Source organism: Equus caballus, chromosome 29, assembly GCF_041296265.1.
Source record: "Equus caballus isolate H_3958 breed thoroughbred chromosome 29, TB-T2T, whole genome shotgun sequence".
NCBI lineage: Eukaryota > Metazoa > Chordata > Mammalia > Perissodactyla > Equidae > Equus > Equus caballus.
Window position 1 is genome coordinate 18,720,752 of NC_091712.1, and position 18,591 is coordinate 18,739,342.

At 45.3% G+C, this 18,591-nt stretch overlaps 1 long non-coding RNA gene across 2 annotated transcripts; it reads left to right on the forward strand.

The window, feature by feature from the left end:
• Positions 1-2,047: 2,047 nt before the first annotated feature.
• On the forward strand, positions 2,048-17,095 carry LOC106782756 (uncharacterized). Of its 2 annotated transcripts, none has more exons than XR_001380064.3 (3): positions 2,048-2,164; positions 13,080-13,169; positions 16,358-17,095. It is a non-coding gene; the product is annotated as an uncharacterized lncRNA (long non-coding RNA). The 2 variants fall into 2 exon arrangements; XR_002804930.2 differs by lacking the exon at positions 2,048-2,164 and adding an exon at positions 11,349-11,758.
• The last annotated feature ends 1,496 nt before the right edge of the window (positions 17,096-18,591 follow it).

Sequence of the window (18,591 nt, forward strand, 5' to 3'; positions counted from 1 at the left end):
GAAGACAAAAATACAAAGACAAAAAAGTCGTTTTTCTCCACCCAAAACACTGAAATTCTCTGAGCTTTTCATTTCCTTCTGCTTTTTGGCTGATAACAATGAATAATGGCTTCTGCTGCTGCTTTTATTGGCTTAGCATTTGGGGTCATAAGAATGTAAATGTTTCCCCAAGGACAAATACATTTGGGGGAAGAACTAGATTGTTTCTTTTATTTTTAAAATTTTAGTTATAAAAGGAAGAAAGAATCTGCCGAACTAAACTTGGTCATGATCCCAAACAGGAAATGGAGAGCAGAGACCACCATTCATTTGGGTGGGAACTCCTGAGATTCAGGTAGGTCAACTTTGAGGGTCCTGTTTTCATTGGCATGACTTTAAGCAGTCTATTTTAAATCCAGTGACTGTCACATTTAAACATAGTCATATTTGGGTCAGGTCACATGAGCAGTAAAACTGATTTCGTTCAGCATTTTATTCCTTTAGCCGACCATTACTATCACGCCAGCTTCTCAACGTGAGGTGTATTTAGCAAGCGGCTCTTGCCTTTTCCCGTCACCCATTTTCCTCCCAAGTCCCCCATAATCTATCAATTAGCCTCACCCCTCTGTTGAAACTGTGCTCTCACAAATCGGCAAAAACTTCGCTGGACGTCCAATGGACAGACCTCATGTTCTTTTTGTCGCTCCGCCTGAGATCTTTGGCACTGTTAACCACCTCTCCCTCTCCTTCAAACCTCCTCAGCCCCTGGCGCCTTTGCCACTTGTAACCGTTTCTTCTCTCAGCTGTGTCATCCCCTCTGGAGCATTCTCCATGGCTTGGCTCCTGTTTCTAGACTTAATTTTCTCTATGTGAATCTTGGCTTAGGCTCCTGTCTTTGGCTGTCAACACTATTTACGTAGTTCCGAGGTCCATGTCTCCCACAACTGTCTCTCTCTGAGCTCCCGGCCAGTATGTCCACTACCATCTGAATAATTTCATTTGTTAATTTGCTTTACCCTGGCACCTGAAGCTCCATGCTTCCCAAAATCATCTTCTTACCTCTAAGTTCACTCCTTCACCTGAATTTTCTCCCAAGGGTACTATCATTTTGTCTCTGACTCACTCACACTGGAAAACTCATGATCATCTTTGACTCCTTTCCCAAGACTGCAAGCCCCACAGGGGACAGAGCAGTGTCGCACCTGTTTCACCACCATCTGTCTGGAGCCTGGCACAGGGCTTGGCACATAGTAGGAACTAGTACCTATTGCTAAATGATTGAGTGAATTTTCTCTTTCATAATTTGTATTCCCTCTGTCATCAGCCTAATTAATCCACCAACCAATCTACGTATATGTACTTGGGGAGGCTGTGGAGGACCCTGTTGGGAGTGGCGCTCTTATGTTGGACTGCCCGGGTTTGAATCTTGGCTCAGCTGCTTCCTAGCTGGGTGCCCTCGAGCAGTTTACTTAACCTCTTTATACTTTAGTTTTGGTCTGTAAAGTGAGAGAAATAATAATACCTACCTGGGTGTGTTGATGTGAGCATTAAATGAAAACATTTCCAGGGCTGGCCCGGTAGCTGAGCAGTTAAGTTCATGCACTCTGCTTCAGTGGCCCAGGGTTCACTGGTTCAGATCCTGGGCACGGACCTATGCAGCACTCATCAAGCCGTGCTGTGGCAGCATCCCACAGAGAGGAATTGGAATGATCTACACTAGGATATACAACTATGTACTGGGGCTTTGGGAAGAGAAAGAAAGAAAAAAAGAAGAGGAAGATTAGCAACAGATGTTAGGTCAGAGCCAATCTTCCTCACAAAAACAAACAAACAAACAAACAAAACTACATAAAAACAAAAAGAGAAAATCTCTATTGAATGAATATAGTAAGTGTTCAATATACTTTTTGGCTGAAGGGTTATGATGATGGTGATGATGATGATAATGATGATGATGGTGATAGTGATGATGATGATGGTGGTGATGATGGTGATGATGATGGTGGTGATGATGGTGATGATGATGGTGTGATGGTGATGATGATGATGGTGTTTATGATGGTGATGATGACAACAGTAAAGGAGAAGCATTAGCTGGACCTGGTGATGTTTGGAAGCGTGTGAGGTGTTATGAGGACATCATGTCAAGATGAGGGCAAACAGCAGCAGGATGCCAAGGACCAAGGTATGTTCACAGCAGAAGGTCAAGAACACTGATGGGCATGAAGAGCAGCAGAGAAAGGCAAATTGAAACTGACCTGGTAGGGAAATGGGCTCCAACTATGCTCCTTAAAGGGCTAGGATTTGCTTGGAGGGGTCTCAGACTCTGCAGGTGGGGATAGGGATCCGGTGTCAGGGGTGATGGACTGGGCACTAAAACGTACGGGGAGGGGCTGAATGGAGAATGGGCGGGGCCTGTGCATAGATTTGAGTAGAGCTGCTCTGCTTTTGTCTGTTTTACATCTTGGTTTTCTGCGTAAGATCACCTTTGAAGAAGAATCCTGCTGCTTTAAAAAAGCATGAAAATCACTGGTGTGGGCCTTGAAGGCCAGCCGAGGAGTTAGAGCTTTATATGGCGAGCCATGGGGAAGCCGCGGGGATTTGGCTAGAAGAGTAACAAGGCTACAGTGCCGCTTTGTCAAAGGCACAGGCACTTTGTCCAGGCAGGAAGGGTCATTAGGAGACGGATTCTTCCTCCAAAATACCTGCTCTATCTGTCCCCTGCTGGACATCCCCTTGGCCAGCAGTGCAGGGTGGTCCCAATGTCCTGCCTGAGTCATAACCCTCTGCCTTCAGGCTCTGGCCCCTCCATTCAGGTGAGCTCTCCAAATACCCACCTTGCCATTCCACTGCTTCTGCCAAAGCCTCCAGTGGGTCTCCCTTGCTTGTGGGAGAAGAACCAAACTCTCTTGCTTGGCATTCAAGGCCCTGCTATGACAAATTCTGCCTTTCTAATCCTATCTGCTACTAATCCCACCTCTGTCCCCAGTTGGCTAGCCCTCACAGCACCTGACACCCCAAACATAGCACATTTGCTTTCCCCTGTGCATTTCATGCCATCGTCTGGCTCTGAGATGCACCCCTAAACACACGAAAATTCCACCAGTCTTTTTTGACCACGTTCGGTTTTAACCATCTCTCCCATGTGAAGGCCCGAAGGAGCCCGCCTCTGAAGTACTTATTCTGGCAGGGATCAGCACTTTTTTTGGTTGTGAGTGTCACCTGACATCGTGCTGGGCTCATTGCACACCAACAAGCCAAAAGAATTTAATCTAGCTGTACTGGGAACATCCCAGATTCCTTTACTCCCACACAAGGAGCCCCCTCTGAAGCACGCCTCGAGGCCAGAGGCCACCTCGTGAACTGCCCACCCCCATTCCCGTGCACCTCCACTCCCCAGCCCAGCCTGTCACATCCTTTGGGTCACAGGACAGGAACCCTCGGGGGTTTTGTGCAGTTGCCTGTGTTTTCAGAAGTGGCTCGAGCCCAACCAGCGTTCCTTCCTGCCTGGGGCTCTTCTCCACGAATGTCAGCAGGAGTGAGAGTCATCACACTGTTTGCTCAAGGACCAACAGCCCAGCCGACAGGCCTGAGCAGCAGGCCCGGCCGCCCGCGGGCAGCTGGCTGGGGAGGGGCAGGTCATCGCTGCTCCAGGCCCGCTCGCCCGCTTGCTCCAGTCAGAGGCCATCAGGGAAGCTTCTGACAGGGCTGTGAACACCCTTCCCCACCCCATGGGCTAGAGTGACAAGAACAATTCCATCACCTAGGCCGAGGAAAGTGTTTCTCTTCCTCACCTGGCCCAGCCCCCAGTGGCCAGCCCCCAAGCAGCTCCACTTTATCTAGAAAAAGCTTTCTTTGCCCAGCAAGGGCCAATGTTCTAGTGAGAGACAAACTCTTTATAAACCTGTGTCACTGCTTCCTCTTTCAAGACAGGAACCGCAGCACAGATGGCTTTGTTGTCACTGAAGGATGGTCCCCAAGGACCTTTCTGAGCTGTGCTAGGTATTAAACACACCACGTATTTACATATGCCGGGTTCTGGTCCTCAAGGAGCTCCAGATTTAGGTGGGGTGATGGGAGCTGCCAAAAAATAAAATCAAATCAACAAAATAAAATAAAATCAAGTTGCCAGCTAGCTCAGGCTGAATGCCGGAGCAGTTTGAGAGGGCTGGAGGAGGTGGGAGGGCACGTTCCTGGGGCCAGCTTATCACAAAGCGTCCAGGAACAAGGAGAGGAAGGACTCGACCTTGACCTTAAGGACTAGACAGCTTGAGACCCGCTTAGGGAGGAGGGGAGGCTGGGTGCGCCCTCAGACATTGTACCCAAGATTAGGGAGGTAACTCAACCATGTCTGGGCTCCATGCATTTCTCCTCTGAACATAGAGCTTTTTCCACTCCAAGCGTCCCCACCGTGGGGTGTCAGCATTACGGAAGAGGGGACCCGAGTGTCCCCATGAGAGAGGGCAGAGAGAGGACACAGGAAGGTCCAGGCGTATCTCGGTCACGCCACAGAGCTTTGATTTCTGGCCACACTAACCCAGTGCTGTGTGTAACCCACACGTCTACCATGAGTCAGATAATTGCCTGAGCCTCAAGGTGACATAGAAGTCTTGTTACCTCAGCTGTCGAGGCGGCACAGGGAAAGGAGAGCTGCGGAGACAGCGTGTGAAAAGTCGGCAGGCTAATAGACAGCAGCCTCTGCCCTCACTCGCCTTCCATGTAGGAATCCCGTATTTTTACGGGGCGCTTGCGTGTAGTCAGCTCTCAGTATTTCCACCATGTGCGAGAAGGAGAAGCATGGAAAAACTCAATCCATATAAAATTCTCAGTCCCAAATTTCAGTTACGGTTCCAACATCTTCCTCATAAAATCTTAGCCCAGAGCTGTCACAAAATGGCAAAAGTGTTTGATTTCCACATTATCTTTCTGTCTTCAATTAATAAGCTGGCTGACCCTGAGCAGGCCGGTCTGGCACTCACTCGCTCCAGTTGAATAACGAGATGGCGCTAGTCTGGGAGCGCAGTGGTCAATTCCAGCGCTAACATTTTACGATCCTCTCCAAATAGCTCTATTCCTTCTGCTATGCTTGGACGTGGGCGACGGCTGAGAGAACGGCAGTGTGGGCAGCGGCTCGAGCTTTGCTTCTGGAGTTGCACACATTTAGCTTAGAAGTCGGCCTCTCTCTGGGCTCAGAGCACCTCCTTCTCTGCCGGTTGGTTGCAAGCCTTAATACGAGCTGAGTTGGCCTCGATCGTAAACCTGCATCCTGAGTCTGGCTTGAACTGAATCGGCACAAAGATTGTAGTCTCATGGATTTGGGACAGGACTGGGCCCAGGCTTCATCTCAGCAGTGTAACACTAGGAGAAAATCAAGAGAGTGTCAACATTCTTCTCAAAATATAATCTATTATACAGACAACACGAACCCGAGTGAAGCCTATCGTAGGTGGATACAGCTGAAGGAGTGACAAGGGTTTGCTGGCATGCCTGGTGGCCTGGGTCTCATTATGTGAGAGGACCCAGACCCTTGAGGACTGACTTGGGAAGCAGCCCCCATATCTCTTGGTGGCCTAAGGGGGCAGGAGGCTGAATGTCACCCTCTGCTGAGTGAAGGGGTAGACGGGAGGTGATCCGTGTAGTGAGAAGTTGTACATGAAACCTTTTTACTTTTTTATAGGGAGAGGATTTTAATGGTAAAAAGAGAAAACTATCAATTCTTTTCTCCCCAAAACAGAGAGGGACACATTTTCAAGACACTTTCTCCTGACTGTTCTCTCAGAGTACTAGATCTGGAGTCCCTTCCATCTTCCCTCTTTAGATTATTTTTTTTTTGTTGGTGATACTTTTATTACTATCACAAGTCCTGGGAATTTCTGATCACCCAGCCATGACTGAAAGCTGAAAGGAGCAATTCTAATCCCAGCAAGCCCGGGGGCTGCTCCACGCGGAGCTCACCGTGAACGTGGCTGGACTGCGAGGGAGAGAGAGAGGCCCACAAATCTCCTCCTTCTGTCACAGGCACATCTGTTTCCCACCAAGTGGGTCTGGCCTCAGGGGTTCGTTTTCAAAGCCAGACTTTTTGTTGGGGCTCCCTCCCATTTTATAGGGCGGCTTGTCTCCCTGGCATGGTTCCTCCACCCGCGGAGCACATCCTATGCTCCAGGGGAGGCTTTTTCTGTTGGGCAATGGCGTGTGCTTTTCTTTATTCCCACGGGGATGGGAAAAGCACAAATAAATTACAGCTCTGAGCCTACAGTCGGATTTTCCTCTCCAACATTCTTTACAGCAAAAGGATGCAGAACTTTGTTTTATCTTGGAAGCAATAAGTATGGGAAGGGGATTCTAGAGAACTTTAAAGGGAATCCAGTGAGTTCTGACAGCCTTGAGACAAGGAAGCATTTTGCTTTGAAGTTTCAGAGCACAAAGGGGGTCTGGGTCCCAGAAAGCTGACTCTGGTGAGAGTGCTTGAGCCAAAGGGCAGAGCTCCCAAAGCTGGTCAGACACAACTGTTACTTGACTGGCAAGTCCCATCATTGGGAATACTGGTCATTATCTATGTCTCTGGCTGTTATTTGCCTTCATGTGGGAGTTCATGATGAGTTGCACTGATTTCTAGAAAAGGTAAATAAGTTTTGGAGGAAATAAACACAGAGTAACAAGCTGAGACTGCTGGAAGATGCTAATGGTCACGAGAATTTTCCCAAAAATAAAGTTGAGTAGGAAACAAGTGGGTCATCCCCTAGTTTGGCCCACTGGCCTGCTGGACTGTGGCATCATCAAGGCCATCAGCAGCAGGGTTTTCAGGTGTCCTATGGTGCGTATGGCTGTCTCGGGACCATCTCAGCCATTCAGATCCGGAAATGCCAGCGCCTTCCCAAAAAACGATCTTCTCCACAAATGCACCAACGCTGAGAGCTGGTCACGGGCACTTCTATCATGTGACATCCAGTTCAGGACCAGCTTTATCAAGTTCAGGACCATCTTCTGGTCCAGCAAGTTTCCACAGAATGGGACCTAATGGAGGCATGTGCCTCTCACCCACCAAGAGTGGATCCAGGACTCATGCGGCCAAGACTTACTCAGTTTGGGAATAAGGAAGAGAATCCTAAAGTGCAGGTGCAAGGTTGGGCACGGGGGCTCGGAAGGCGCTTGAACAGGGTGGAAGCTCCAAAGCTGAAGCTCTTATAACTTCACAGTAAGTGACCTCTGCCCCTTGCCATGGGCTATCAGCAGAGAGCAGTTTGCTGCAAACCTCCCCTTTGGGCATGTGGTTGAAACACACAGGGACAATGGTCCTCGGAGGCCTGAGCAGGCTTTGGTTCCCCCAGCACCGCGGCTGCTCCTAGAACCCCTGTTACAGAGGGTGAAACCTGGAAGGCGTGTGTCCTGACTCCTTCTAGTGCAGATCATGCTCCCCAGAGACACTTTTCTTGTCTCCCCCAGGGCCTGGCAGAGGGCCTGCGAACAATTAAATTGAAGGAAAACACCCAGGTCCCCGAGGGAGGGTGAAATTTCCAAACTGGGCTCAAATGGGAGGGAGAGAGCCCTTCCTGAACCGAGGAGACACGTGTCTTCTTGCTGGCCTGGGGTGAGATGACAAGTCTCTCCTTGTTTGTCAAGGACGGGGGCTTCTCTGGGGTGGTCTCCAGGGCCACCAAGGCCCTCAGGCCTGGACTCCTTGGCAGATAGGAATCTTTCTCTCTAGAGAAGTTGGTTCCGGAGCGACTTGCAGGCTTAACCCTGCTTGTCCCTGGCTTTTTTGCTGAGATTGGCCGGGGAGGCCTCTCCCTGCTGTTCCTCATGGTGGTCATGGACCAAGTGCTCTCCCCTGTGAGAAGCAGAAAGATGAGTACTCTGCCCTAGCCTGTGAGCTGACAGAACTGCAGTGCTGGGAGCAGTGCCGGGAGGTGAGGGGAGGAGGAAAGCTCTCTGCAGGATGCCATTGTGTCTGCGAGAAGATGGGAGGGGTGAGTCCAACTGACAGGGAGGAGCGCTGACACGGGGTGAAGGAGCTGTCTGCAATGAACGAACGCTTCAGCCAGGGTTCATCTCTGACCCCGGGCTGGAAGCCCTGCGGAGGGCGCCTCAGTGTGCTGACCCCAAAAGACAGGTAAAGACAGTGTTCCCCAGGACACAACCCAGCCAAAGACTGTGCCAGAAAAAAGGGGTCCCTGGCCCAGTAGGTTTGGGAAGCAGCACACCACTTCCCCACCTGCGAATTTGTAACATACGTCAGTATATTAACGTCTGAAAAGTCCTGCAGTTCCACAAGCAAACCGAAACAACTTTAACTTTGTCCAGCGTCTCCCAAATGTGCTGGGTCACGGAACTCTTGTTCACTGCTGTGTGTCATGGGACATGCCCCAGGTGACACTGGAGCTGAGTCGACGCCCAGCTGGCTGAGGAAGGAACTGCCAGAGCTGGAGGATGTCTTAGCGCGGCCCTCACTGGACGAGGGGCGGAGCGGGTGGGCTGCCCGGACGGTACTCGACTCCGCCCTGCCGCCCAAGGTGTGAGTCTGCGGAGGAAGCTGTGGGGCAGGTGGGAAAGCGAGGGTCGCAAACTCCTCAGGAAGTGATGCGTGTCTTGCCTGGGCAGGAGAGATGGGGAGAATAGTATTGTACTGTGTGAAGTGAAGAAAAGGTAGTTTATGGGGAGACTGAGGATTTGTTAAGATTTGTTATGAGGACAGGTGTTACTAGGAGAGACGTCATTACGATGAGGTGCGTTCATGATACACCTAAAATTTTACTATTATTTACTGTATTATTACCATGAATGGTAATACTAACATTTCTCTAATGCTTTATTGTTTGTGAGGTTATTCAAATCTCCTTTGATCCTCAGAAAAGCTCTATGAAGTATATGGTGGGCCTTAATATTGTTCAGCCTGTGGATGAGATAAGTTAAGGTTGGCTTGCTCGAATTCACATAACTGGTAGATGCTGGAGCTGGGACTCAAAGCCTGGGCTCTAAGAGTCTGGCCCCCACTTTAGGAAGAGCCAGCAGCTCTTTGGCTGCCCTTTCTGGGCGAAGATCAGCAGGAGGGCCAGGTCATCTGGGTTCCTTGTGGAAGAAGCAGTGAAAAGGCACCCTGGGGCCTTGGCGCTTGGCCTACCGTGTTGCCCAGAGCCAAAGCAAAAGGGATGGCTGGAGCTTGTGCCCCTGAGGGCTCCCCTCTCAACTCGAAGAGTTGGGGATGGCTGGAGGAGCAGGAGAGAGGCCAGAAAGGCACTCTCGTTCCCTCACATTCACCTCTGTGGTCCCTGCTAAGCCAGTAGAAGCAATGCACAGAGCTCTGGCCTGAGCGAGTTTTTCCAAAGACTTTGGAGGATAGACACAAATACCTCCCCTAATTATATCTCAGCTTTTCCCAAACCGGAAAGACAGATTGAAAGAACCTGGATCTGTTTTAAAACTGTCTTAAGGTTCACTTAGAGTTGTTCTGGGCTTCCCAAACTTAAGGGACAAGCTGATTCCAGGGACCTAGTCCCAGGGCCCTCAGATGCAGGTGGACGTGGGGCCAGGGGAGGGGCTCCACATTTAATCCCACCCAGCCTTGGGTCATGTGTGGATCTTGAAGCCAACGTGGGAAAGCTGTAGCTGTAAAGACAGTCTGGACGTGATCCAAAGTCCTGAATCACCCCAGGGAACAGTCGCTCTAATCCACAGGCCACCTGGTGCGTGTTCGAATGCTCGGAGAGGGCGGGATGTGGTTGTACAGCAGAGTGCAGGGACAAGCCTTGAGGCTTAGTCGAGGAAGATTTAGAACACAGAGAAGCGGAAAGAGGAGTACTTCAGGACAGTGGGGTGCAGCCATGTGGGGGTGGCATTACACCGAGCGCGGAGGTAGCTGGAGGAGGGGGCTACCCCGAGCCAGGAGATGCCTGGTGGTGGGGAAGAAGCAGCTGAGGATGCTCGGGAGAGGAAGGCACAGGCTGAGCAGTGTCAGGAAGAGAGCGACGAGGGCAAGGACTGTGGACTGAGATAAGACAGAAAGTATGCGACAAGCAGGCAGAGAGCATGGTGGGGCGTGGGCTGCGATGTGGTGGGGAGCCCCGGGGAGTCGCCTCTTGGGCACCGTGCTGGCGACTCTGAACTGCAGGGTATTGCTTGGCTCCAGGCTCCAGGCATGGTGGTGAGGCTAGAGGTGTGGGACAGAACCAGGAAGCAAGCTCGCTGTGCAGGGAGAGAGCCTGGGGACAGCCCTCCTCAGAAAGGGAAGCCTCGTGGGGTCACCGCCAAGGGGGCAACAGTTGCTTGTCCCTTCACCGAGAGCAATGGAGTGAGGTGTTGTGAATGCGTTTTCTCGACCTTCATTAGAAGCCATGTGACATAGAACTGCATCAACTGCTCCGGCCGGAGAGGAGGTCAGAGTAAGAAAACTCCACAGGTGGCTCTGAGTGTCTTGCCTGGGGAGCTCTGTGCCAGTCAGCTTGCAGGTCCAGCTACACCCTGCTCCTTGTCGGCCCCTCACAGCCCAGTGCCTCTTCCAGGAAACCCTGCTGCCCTGGCCTTGCAGGTCACCTTTTACTGTGAACTCTCTGAGAGGACACTCTGCATCTTCTGTCACTTCTCAGCCATCTTGTTTCTCGCACCAGGCTCACCTGCTCAAATACCCCTTCTCCTAGTTGCACCATCTGCCTTGCTAAGAAAAGTTATCCAAAATGTGAAAATAAGGCAGCAGGAGAAATGTGTGTCCTTTCAATGTCATGCTGGAGTTTGAGCCAAAGGCCCTTCCAAGGGTTCGTCAGTGATCTGTACTTTTGCTTGGCTCACCACTTATCATTGGTCGGGACCCAGGTTCGCTGAAGTTGCTTGGAGATATATGCCAGATAGAGATGTAAATTATTTCTGTTCTGGTATAATAGATAACTCCAAAGGCTATGGCTCTGGGGGGACATAAACCAGTTTAGAAACTCTAACCTAGTAGCTGTCTTATTTCACATGGTTTCTTCAATGGCTGTAAATACTGTACTTCAAATCCTCTTTGAATCAGCTTGTCCCCTCATTAATGAGTTAAATAAATCTTTGACTTATGTTTATTCTGTTTTTATGCATTCATGTCTTTAACATTTTGGAAATTTGACAGTTTTAGAGATTTTTCCGTAGAAAGACGCAAATGGGCTCACTTGGAGCCAATTAAACTGTGTTGCCCAAAAAAACCCCATGTGGTGCTCAGGGCCCCACAGTGACCTTTCCTCATTCCCAAAGTGAGTCTCCAGCAGCAGCAGAACTCCATCTTTGCTGACTCTCGGTTTCTCTGGGTTTTTTGTTTGTTTCAAACTCTGATTGTGTGTTTTTGCTTTTGTTTCTGGTTCTTAGCCAACACCGCCCGTCTGTATAACCTGCAATCTCTTTTCACAGCTGGTTTCAGGCACTGGTGGGTTTGTTTCTTGGCTTGGGTCACTAGCCGGCTTTGACAGAAAGTCGAGTCATCCTGGGCATCAGGAAACTCATGGTCGGGGCTACACTGTCTTCAAGACCCGTGGGTGTCTGACCACGAGGCTGGTCTCCATTGCACTGAGAGAGCACCCTGTGTGTGTGTGGCTCTGGTCTGTGCACAGCCGCTAAATTAAGCCCCCTTGGTGGGAGTGGGGACTGGAAATCTGGGTTTATGGGCTGAAAACAGGGTGACACCGTGGTCTGTTAGATGGAGTAGATGACGGGAGAATTTAGTTTGTGATTCTTCTTTGTTGTGTATCTATTTGGAGTCAAATGAATTAAAAACATAATCATGCCCGCTGTGGAAGAGAAAAGCTCTGTGAGATCTGGATGGGTGAGTGTTACTGTTTCTGTGCTTATTTTTGACCTGTAGCTCGGACTGTAGGGCTGCGGGCTCTCGGTGGGTCTGTGAGTCTGTAACTGACAACCTCTGCTTCGCATTGTGTCCCGAGGGGGAAACATTCTGACTTCTGGAGAATATTAACAATTTGGATGTTATAGTCTCTGAAAGGAGTTCTATTCAGATTGTTCTATGGAGAATTATAAACATTTACCCATATATAATATTCCCCAAATTTCTACAAAATAAAGAAATTGAACTTCTAATACTTTAGATGTGCTGGTCTTTTAAGGGGGAAAAAAGGCCCTCTTACAGAAATTGTTAGTTCAGAAATTTTTTAATTAAGAATCCAAGTTTGCATAAGCAGGGTGAATTGGTCAATAAATCAAACTGGTTTAATATTTTTGGTTTAAAAAATAGCTACATGACTTTTCCCTGATTTTGTAAGTGTGGAATATAATACAAGTATGCATTTAATTTTATTTTAAGATTTGGATTTGTTTTCCCATGAAGAGACTAATTACAATGTGAACATTCTGAGCTTTTTTTTTTCCCACAGGTTTACAGATAAACTAGCATTACTTCTATGTAATGTTTAAAATTAAGAACAGTGTGAAATTACGTGTTCAACTAATTTGAATTAGAGTTCTGAAAATTTTTTATATCAAGTATTACCACATCTGTAGTGTATGAGCTTAAATATACTATAATTCTCAAAATTCTTAATTAAGTTAAAACTTTGGATTAATATTAAGTCAAAGTAATTAGTAGACAATTGTTAGATACCTGAAAAATGTTTAAGTAAGGTAGCCTGTTGAAACATTGGTCCAACTACATTTTAGAATATATGACCTCCGTTTTACCAGAATATTTGGAGAAAATAATTATGAAACCAGGTCCATATGTGGGAGGTCATCTTTAAAAGCAAATTTTATTTAATCAGATATATATGTATATGTATATATGTAATTTTTAAAGAGGGCCCACATTTTCATTTTGCACTGAGCCCTGCAAATTATATAATCAGTTCTCTAAGTATGCATGTGCATGTGTGCATGCACACGTATGCACACATACAGACATGTATATGTGTATACATATCTTTGCTTACTATTGTTATATGTTATACAGAAGCTGTTCCTTGGGTTTTATTATCAAACATGTTCATTTTCTGCCACATATGGAAATATGGAAGGATGTATGCAGCTGAAGGGGATCCTATTGTGTGTGTTTGTGAAGTCTCTGATCTGCTAAAATATTGGGTATGACAGAGAGTTTTCAATTACTCACGTCTGAATTTTCTCTCTGATAACAGAACTTATACGAATATTCAATTAATATACTCTGTCAACATGAGACTGTATGAAGAATAATAACGGCAAATAAATACAACTCTATATGCAAGGTAAGGAAATGTGTTTTTGCTTTTCAAGAGAAAAAGAGAATACTTTTGTATTAAAGCGTCAGGTGTTTCCAGAGTATGAAAAAGTTTAGTGAAGGACAGAACCTGAGGGGCTAGCATGTTGTGGAAGGCGTGAGGGAGGGAAATTTATTTGTCTTGGGTTATAATACCGGCAAACAACAAATCTCAAAAAAAATTAAGACAATATGTTAAACTTTGCCGAGGTTTCCTCAGTTCAGATGGGTTTATTAATAAGATACTTTCAATAAAAGTTTTGTTACTCCTTTTCTGGTAACATGTTAATGTAAAACTAGAATTTGGTTTCCTTTCTGTTAAAATGACTGTCGGTCTTAGAATAGTCTGCTCATAATAAGCAATAGTAAAAGATTATTCTTTACCTTGATCATAATTTTTCTAAACAACAGAGCCGCCATATAGTAAAAGTGATTTTTTTGTGCTTTGTGTTGACTTTTTATATTGATTATTTAAAAAATTTAGAAGTTCCTCACATCTGAAAGGACGAAGATTCCTAACAATTGTGTTATTTTCTAAGTGTATTTTCAAATGTCGTATTTTCATTTTGATTAAGGAGTCCAGCTAAAACCACATTTTTCTTAGGTATTGATCCTTTCAAAATATCCTCTAATAGCTTTTAATTTTGCCTCCCCCTCCCCACCACTAAATATTTTTTCCTTTTCAAAATATATTTTACACCTAAACCATGTATAATATTTCCCAAGAGGTCCCTGGGCAATCACAAAGATTTATTCTTTCATCTTATAAAAAGAGGGATGATAGAAAGAATGGTTTGTTTGTGGGTGCTCTATTTTTTAAATAAGCCAACACTATTATAAGAACTACAGGGGAAGATTGTCAAATCAAAAGAGAACTGAGCCTTCCAAGGTTAATTTTAAACAGGTAGCATGTTGTTAATGTAAATCTATTTCAGAGATTTTACGTTTGACAGGAAGCCCTGAAGATCCGTCAATCCCTCACTGTCCCCCTCTCAAGGTAACCATCAAGAGCCTCGTCGGCTAGTTATGGGTCGTGTTCACTTTTCTTCATTCTGAAATGATTAGTAACTGTGATAAATTAACCACAGCTCCTCAGAGTCTTTCTTAACAGGAGGTTTTCACTTTCCGCTCGAATTTACCTGAACTTCCTATAACATCCAGGTTAGCAAGTGGATCTTTAACAAAGAAGGACAGTCCTGAAGCCTTAGTGGGAAATCCTCTAGCAGGCGCTCTACACTATTGATACTGGAAGAAATATCCTCGTGCGCACAGGTTTGGGAGTTTGCTCAAGGTGGCTCTGACAGTTGGCACCAGGGGATGAGTCAGGTTTCCCAGCTCTCTCTCGTCCGAGAACAAAGAACTTCGTAAAAGCAGATCAGTGATTCAAGAACCAGTGGAACTAGAATTCAATGAACCGATGAGAGAAATTTAATTGGGTTTTTTCCGAAGATTATTGAAATATTTTTGAATGTTTCATTGTTTGATGGCTGTTGAGGAAATTCTCTTTTTTTATTGTGGTAAAGTATACATAACATAAAATTACCATTTTAGCCATTTTAGGTGTACAGTTAAGTGGCATTAAGTAACGTTCACAATGTTGTGCAACCATCACCACCATCCACCTCCAGAAAGTCTTCATCCTCCCAAACTGAAACTCTGTCCCCATGAAATAGTAACTTCCACTTCCCCTCCCCAAGGCCCTGGCAGTCACCATTCCATTTTCTGTCTCGATGAATTTGACTGCTCTAGGTGCCACCTATAAGTGGAATCAAACAGTATTTGTCCTTCTGTGACTGCCTTATTTCACTTAGCATAATGTCCTCAAGGTTTATTCATGTGGTAATGAGTCAGAATTTGCTTCCTTTTTAAGGCTGAATAATGTTCCATTGTGTGGCTATGTCACACTGTGTTTATCCGTTCAACTGTTATTGGGTACTTGGGTTGCTTTCACCTTTTGGCTATTGTGAATAATGCTGCTATGAACATGGGTGTACAGATACCTGTTCGAATCTCTGCTTTCATTTTTCTTGGGTGTATACCCAGGAGTAGAATTGCTGGAAATATGGTAATTATATGTTTAATTTTTTGAAGAATGCCATACTGTTTTCCACAGCAGCTGCACCATTTTAAATTTTCACCAGCAGTGCATAAGGCTTCCAATTTCACCACACCCTTACCAACAGTTGTTATTTTCTGTTTTTGTTTTTGTTTTGGTGAGGAAGATTGGCCCTGAGCTAACATCTGTTGCCAATCTTCCTCTTTTTCCTTGAGGAAGATTGGCTCTGAGCTAACATCTGTGCCAATCCTCCTCTATTTTGTATGTGGGACACCTCCACAGCATGGCTTGATGAGCAGTGTGTAGGTCCATGCCCAGGATCTGAACCTGTGAACCCTGGGCCACCAAAGTGGAGCACACGAACTTAACCACTACATCACTGGGCCAGCCCTTGGTTTTTGTTATTTTAATCCATAACAGCCAAACTAATGGGTGTGAAGTTATAGCTCATGGTGGTTTTCATTTGCATTTTCCCAAATGACTCTTTACCTTGAGCATCTTTTCATGTGCTTATTGCCCATTTGTTTATCTTTGGAGAAATGTCTACTTAAGTTCTTTGCCCTTTTTTTAATCACATTGTTTGGTTTTTTTTGGTTATTTACTTCTTTTACATCTATCTTTAGTGCTTAGTTTAGTAGACTATGCTTTTATAATTGAAATGAAATATTTAAATTGTTTTCCTTGACCTCTCAGAATTCAGAAAAAATTCTTTTGTTGAGTTTCTTTATTCCTCATAATAGTGTAGTTATTTGCATAGGTTCATTAGGAATCTGACCTAATTTTTACCAGGATGTAATTAGACAAAATAATTATACAACCAAGGTCATACCTGGAATGTAATCTTTACAAATAGATTTTGTTTAATCAGATGTGTCAAACTCATAATTAGGGAATAAGAGTTGTGCTTCCTATATGGGACTAAGGCCCACAAAATCTTCCTAAGAAACTGCTCTAACATCTGTTCTATAGCTTTCAGGGTCCCCACCTATAAAGAAGGTCACTTCTTGGCAGCCAAAAACCTTAGCAGATTTTGGGGACCTAGAGAGAAAGGAATTCACCCAAATGTGTAGCTACTGCATGTGAAACAGGCAGAGATTAATTTCTTATATTTGTTTTCCTAGCTTGGAAGAGAAGAGCCACTGAACAAAAAAGAAAAAAAGAAAAAAATCTCAAAACAAAACGAAGGAAAAACTCTGAAATAATAGAGGCTACGGAAGTTACTGAAAAAGCAACCAAATTGCCTGTGAAGTTTGCAGACATAAGTTAATTCTGCGAGTGTCACTCTACGACTCTATATTCGCTGACCATCCTCAAGGAGGCTGATGTGTGTAATTGACACCTCTTCCTCTTGCTGTGCTTGTATAAATTAATCAAGACAGAAACACAGGGGGAACAGCCTTTTTTTCGTATGTGTGATCAAACATTATTCTTGGAGATTATTTGTGATCACCAGCTCTATCCAAAACTTGGGAATGAGGAAAAAGAAGGCCTCATGTCCTTCCATAGGAGCATGTCTAGCAAGCCCACCCAAGGATTATTTAATTGTTGATGGGCTTCCCCTGTGTTTGGGTCATTGATTGATGCCTAAACTCTCTGAAGTTATGTGTTACTTTATAGATTTTTGATAACGATAGAAATTATTTCTATGCTGTAGAAAAGACAACTCCACATGTTATGATTAATTGTCCTGTGGGGCATGAACCACTTTTGAACCTAACTTGGCAATCTTATACAAAAATTCTGTGCCTCAGTTCTATATAAAAACTCAATTTCTCAAATATTCTTTGAACTGGCTTTTACTATTCTACTGTTCCCTCATTAATGAGTTAAATAAAGCTTTGACATGTGTTTATTCTAAACTTCTAAAAGTTATATTTCCCTGTCTCTTACTTCAAGTCCAGAAACCATCTCTTCCCCTATCATTCTGACAGTGTAGGCAGGCTTGTCTCTGCTGTAATCTGTGAAGGTCACAGATTTCCTTTACCTGCCTGGACAGAGAATACTTGGGTTTGTGTGGCTTGCACTCATTCCCAAGTTCACTCATCCTCAACTCACAGAATGTCAGAGCTCAGTAGAACCCCTGCCTTCCTGAGTTATAAAAAGGAAACTGAGGCTGGAAAAGAATAACTGTTTAGATGGATATGGTATAAATACTGTAGTTTACTGTCTGGCCATGTATTCACAACACACCTCTTCCTATCTGTGTATCCTTTTAATGTATCTCTGCAACCTAGACTATAAGTTCCCAAGGCTATAGGGACCATATGTATGATTTTTTTTTCCCCTGCATCTTTGATGCTTCCCCAGAGGCAAATGGGTGCCTTGTAAGTACTTTTTGATGGGGATGAAACAAAGGAAGAAATGTTTCTGGAAGCAGACATTCTGGAAATTGTCAGAGAAAGCTGTTCAGAGGTCAGAGGGTGACTATTCCTCTGTCTGGAACTGCTTTAAAGAAATCCCCTCCTTGGGGGATGATTCAGCACATCCCTGCCTTTAAGCTCCATCCAGATGCTTCCCTGAGGCTCTGCATGGGGAGGCATTATCAGTGTCACTACCTATGAAGAGTTTTCGCTTGGAGCAACAATTGTTGTTACTTTTGGCAGATATAGCTAGAGAATGGCCAAGAAAGGATGTGACATAAATTCAACAATTTAATTCTGAAAACCCCGTGATTTAAAGGCTGGTCATTTCTTGTTACAGCTATGTTTTCCCTCTTTGGTCATAACAACTGGGCTTCCAGGGGAATATTTCTTCTTACAAATTAAGGAAATTTTAAGAGCCAAATTTCAAGTCTTTCCTGATCTAAAGAAGAAAAAACAATGAAAGGACAGTGGGCTTGGCTTTGACTACTAGCCAGGGACACTACATAAAAAGGCACAAAAAGAACTATTATTATGCTTCCTAAAAAGCAATGTTATTTTTGAAAAATAGTTTATTTTTTGTTATAGAGGAAAATCTAATACTTTCATGGGACATCGACTTGGAAATTCTCATAACCATAATTTTAACTTTTAGAGGAGTTGGGAATGGTGCAGGGCAGGGGTTCAATTCCTTTCTAAAGCAAATTTGGAACCAAAGCTAGAGATGCATGTACAATGGGATTTGACTTAGCCCTCCTCAAGGAGACCTCCTGGTGTAATGCACGTAACCCAGTTATTCTTGACTTTTGGCCCCTGGTGACCTAGGGGACATTACTGCTTGAGCCTCGGCTCCCTCTTTGGGAAGATGGGATAATCACACCAAACTCACTGCAATGCTGTGAAGATTAGCTAAATTGGGTGATACTAATATATAATATTTTCTGAGCGCTTACTATGTGCTGAGCACTGTGTTAAGGGCTTAATCCATATTCCAT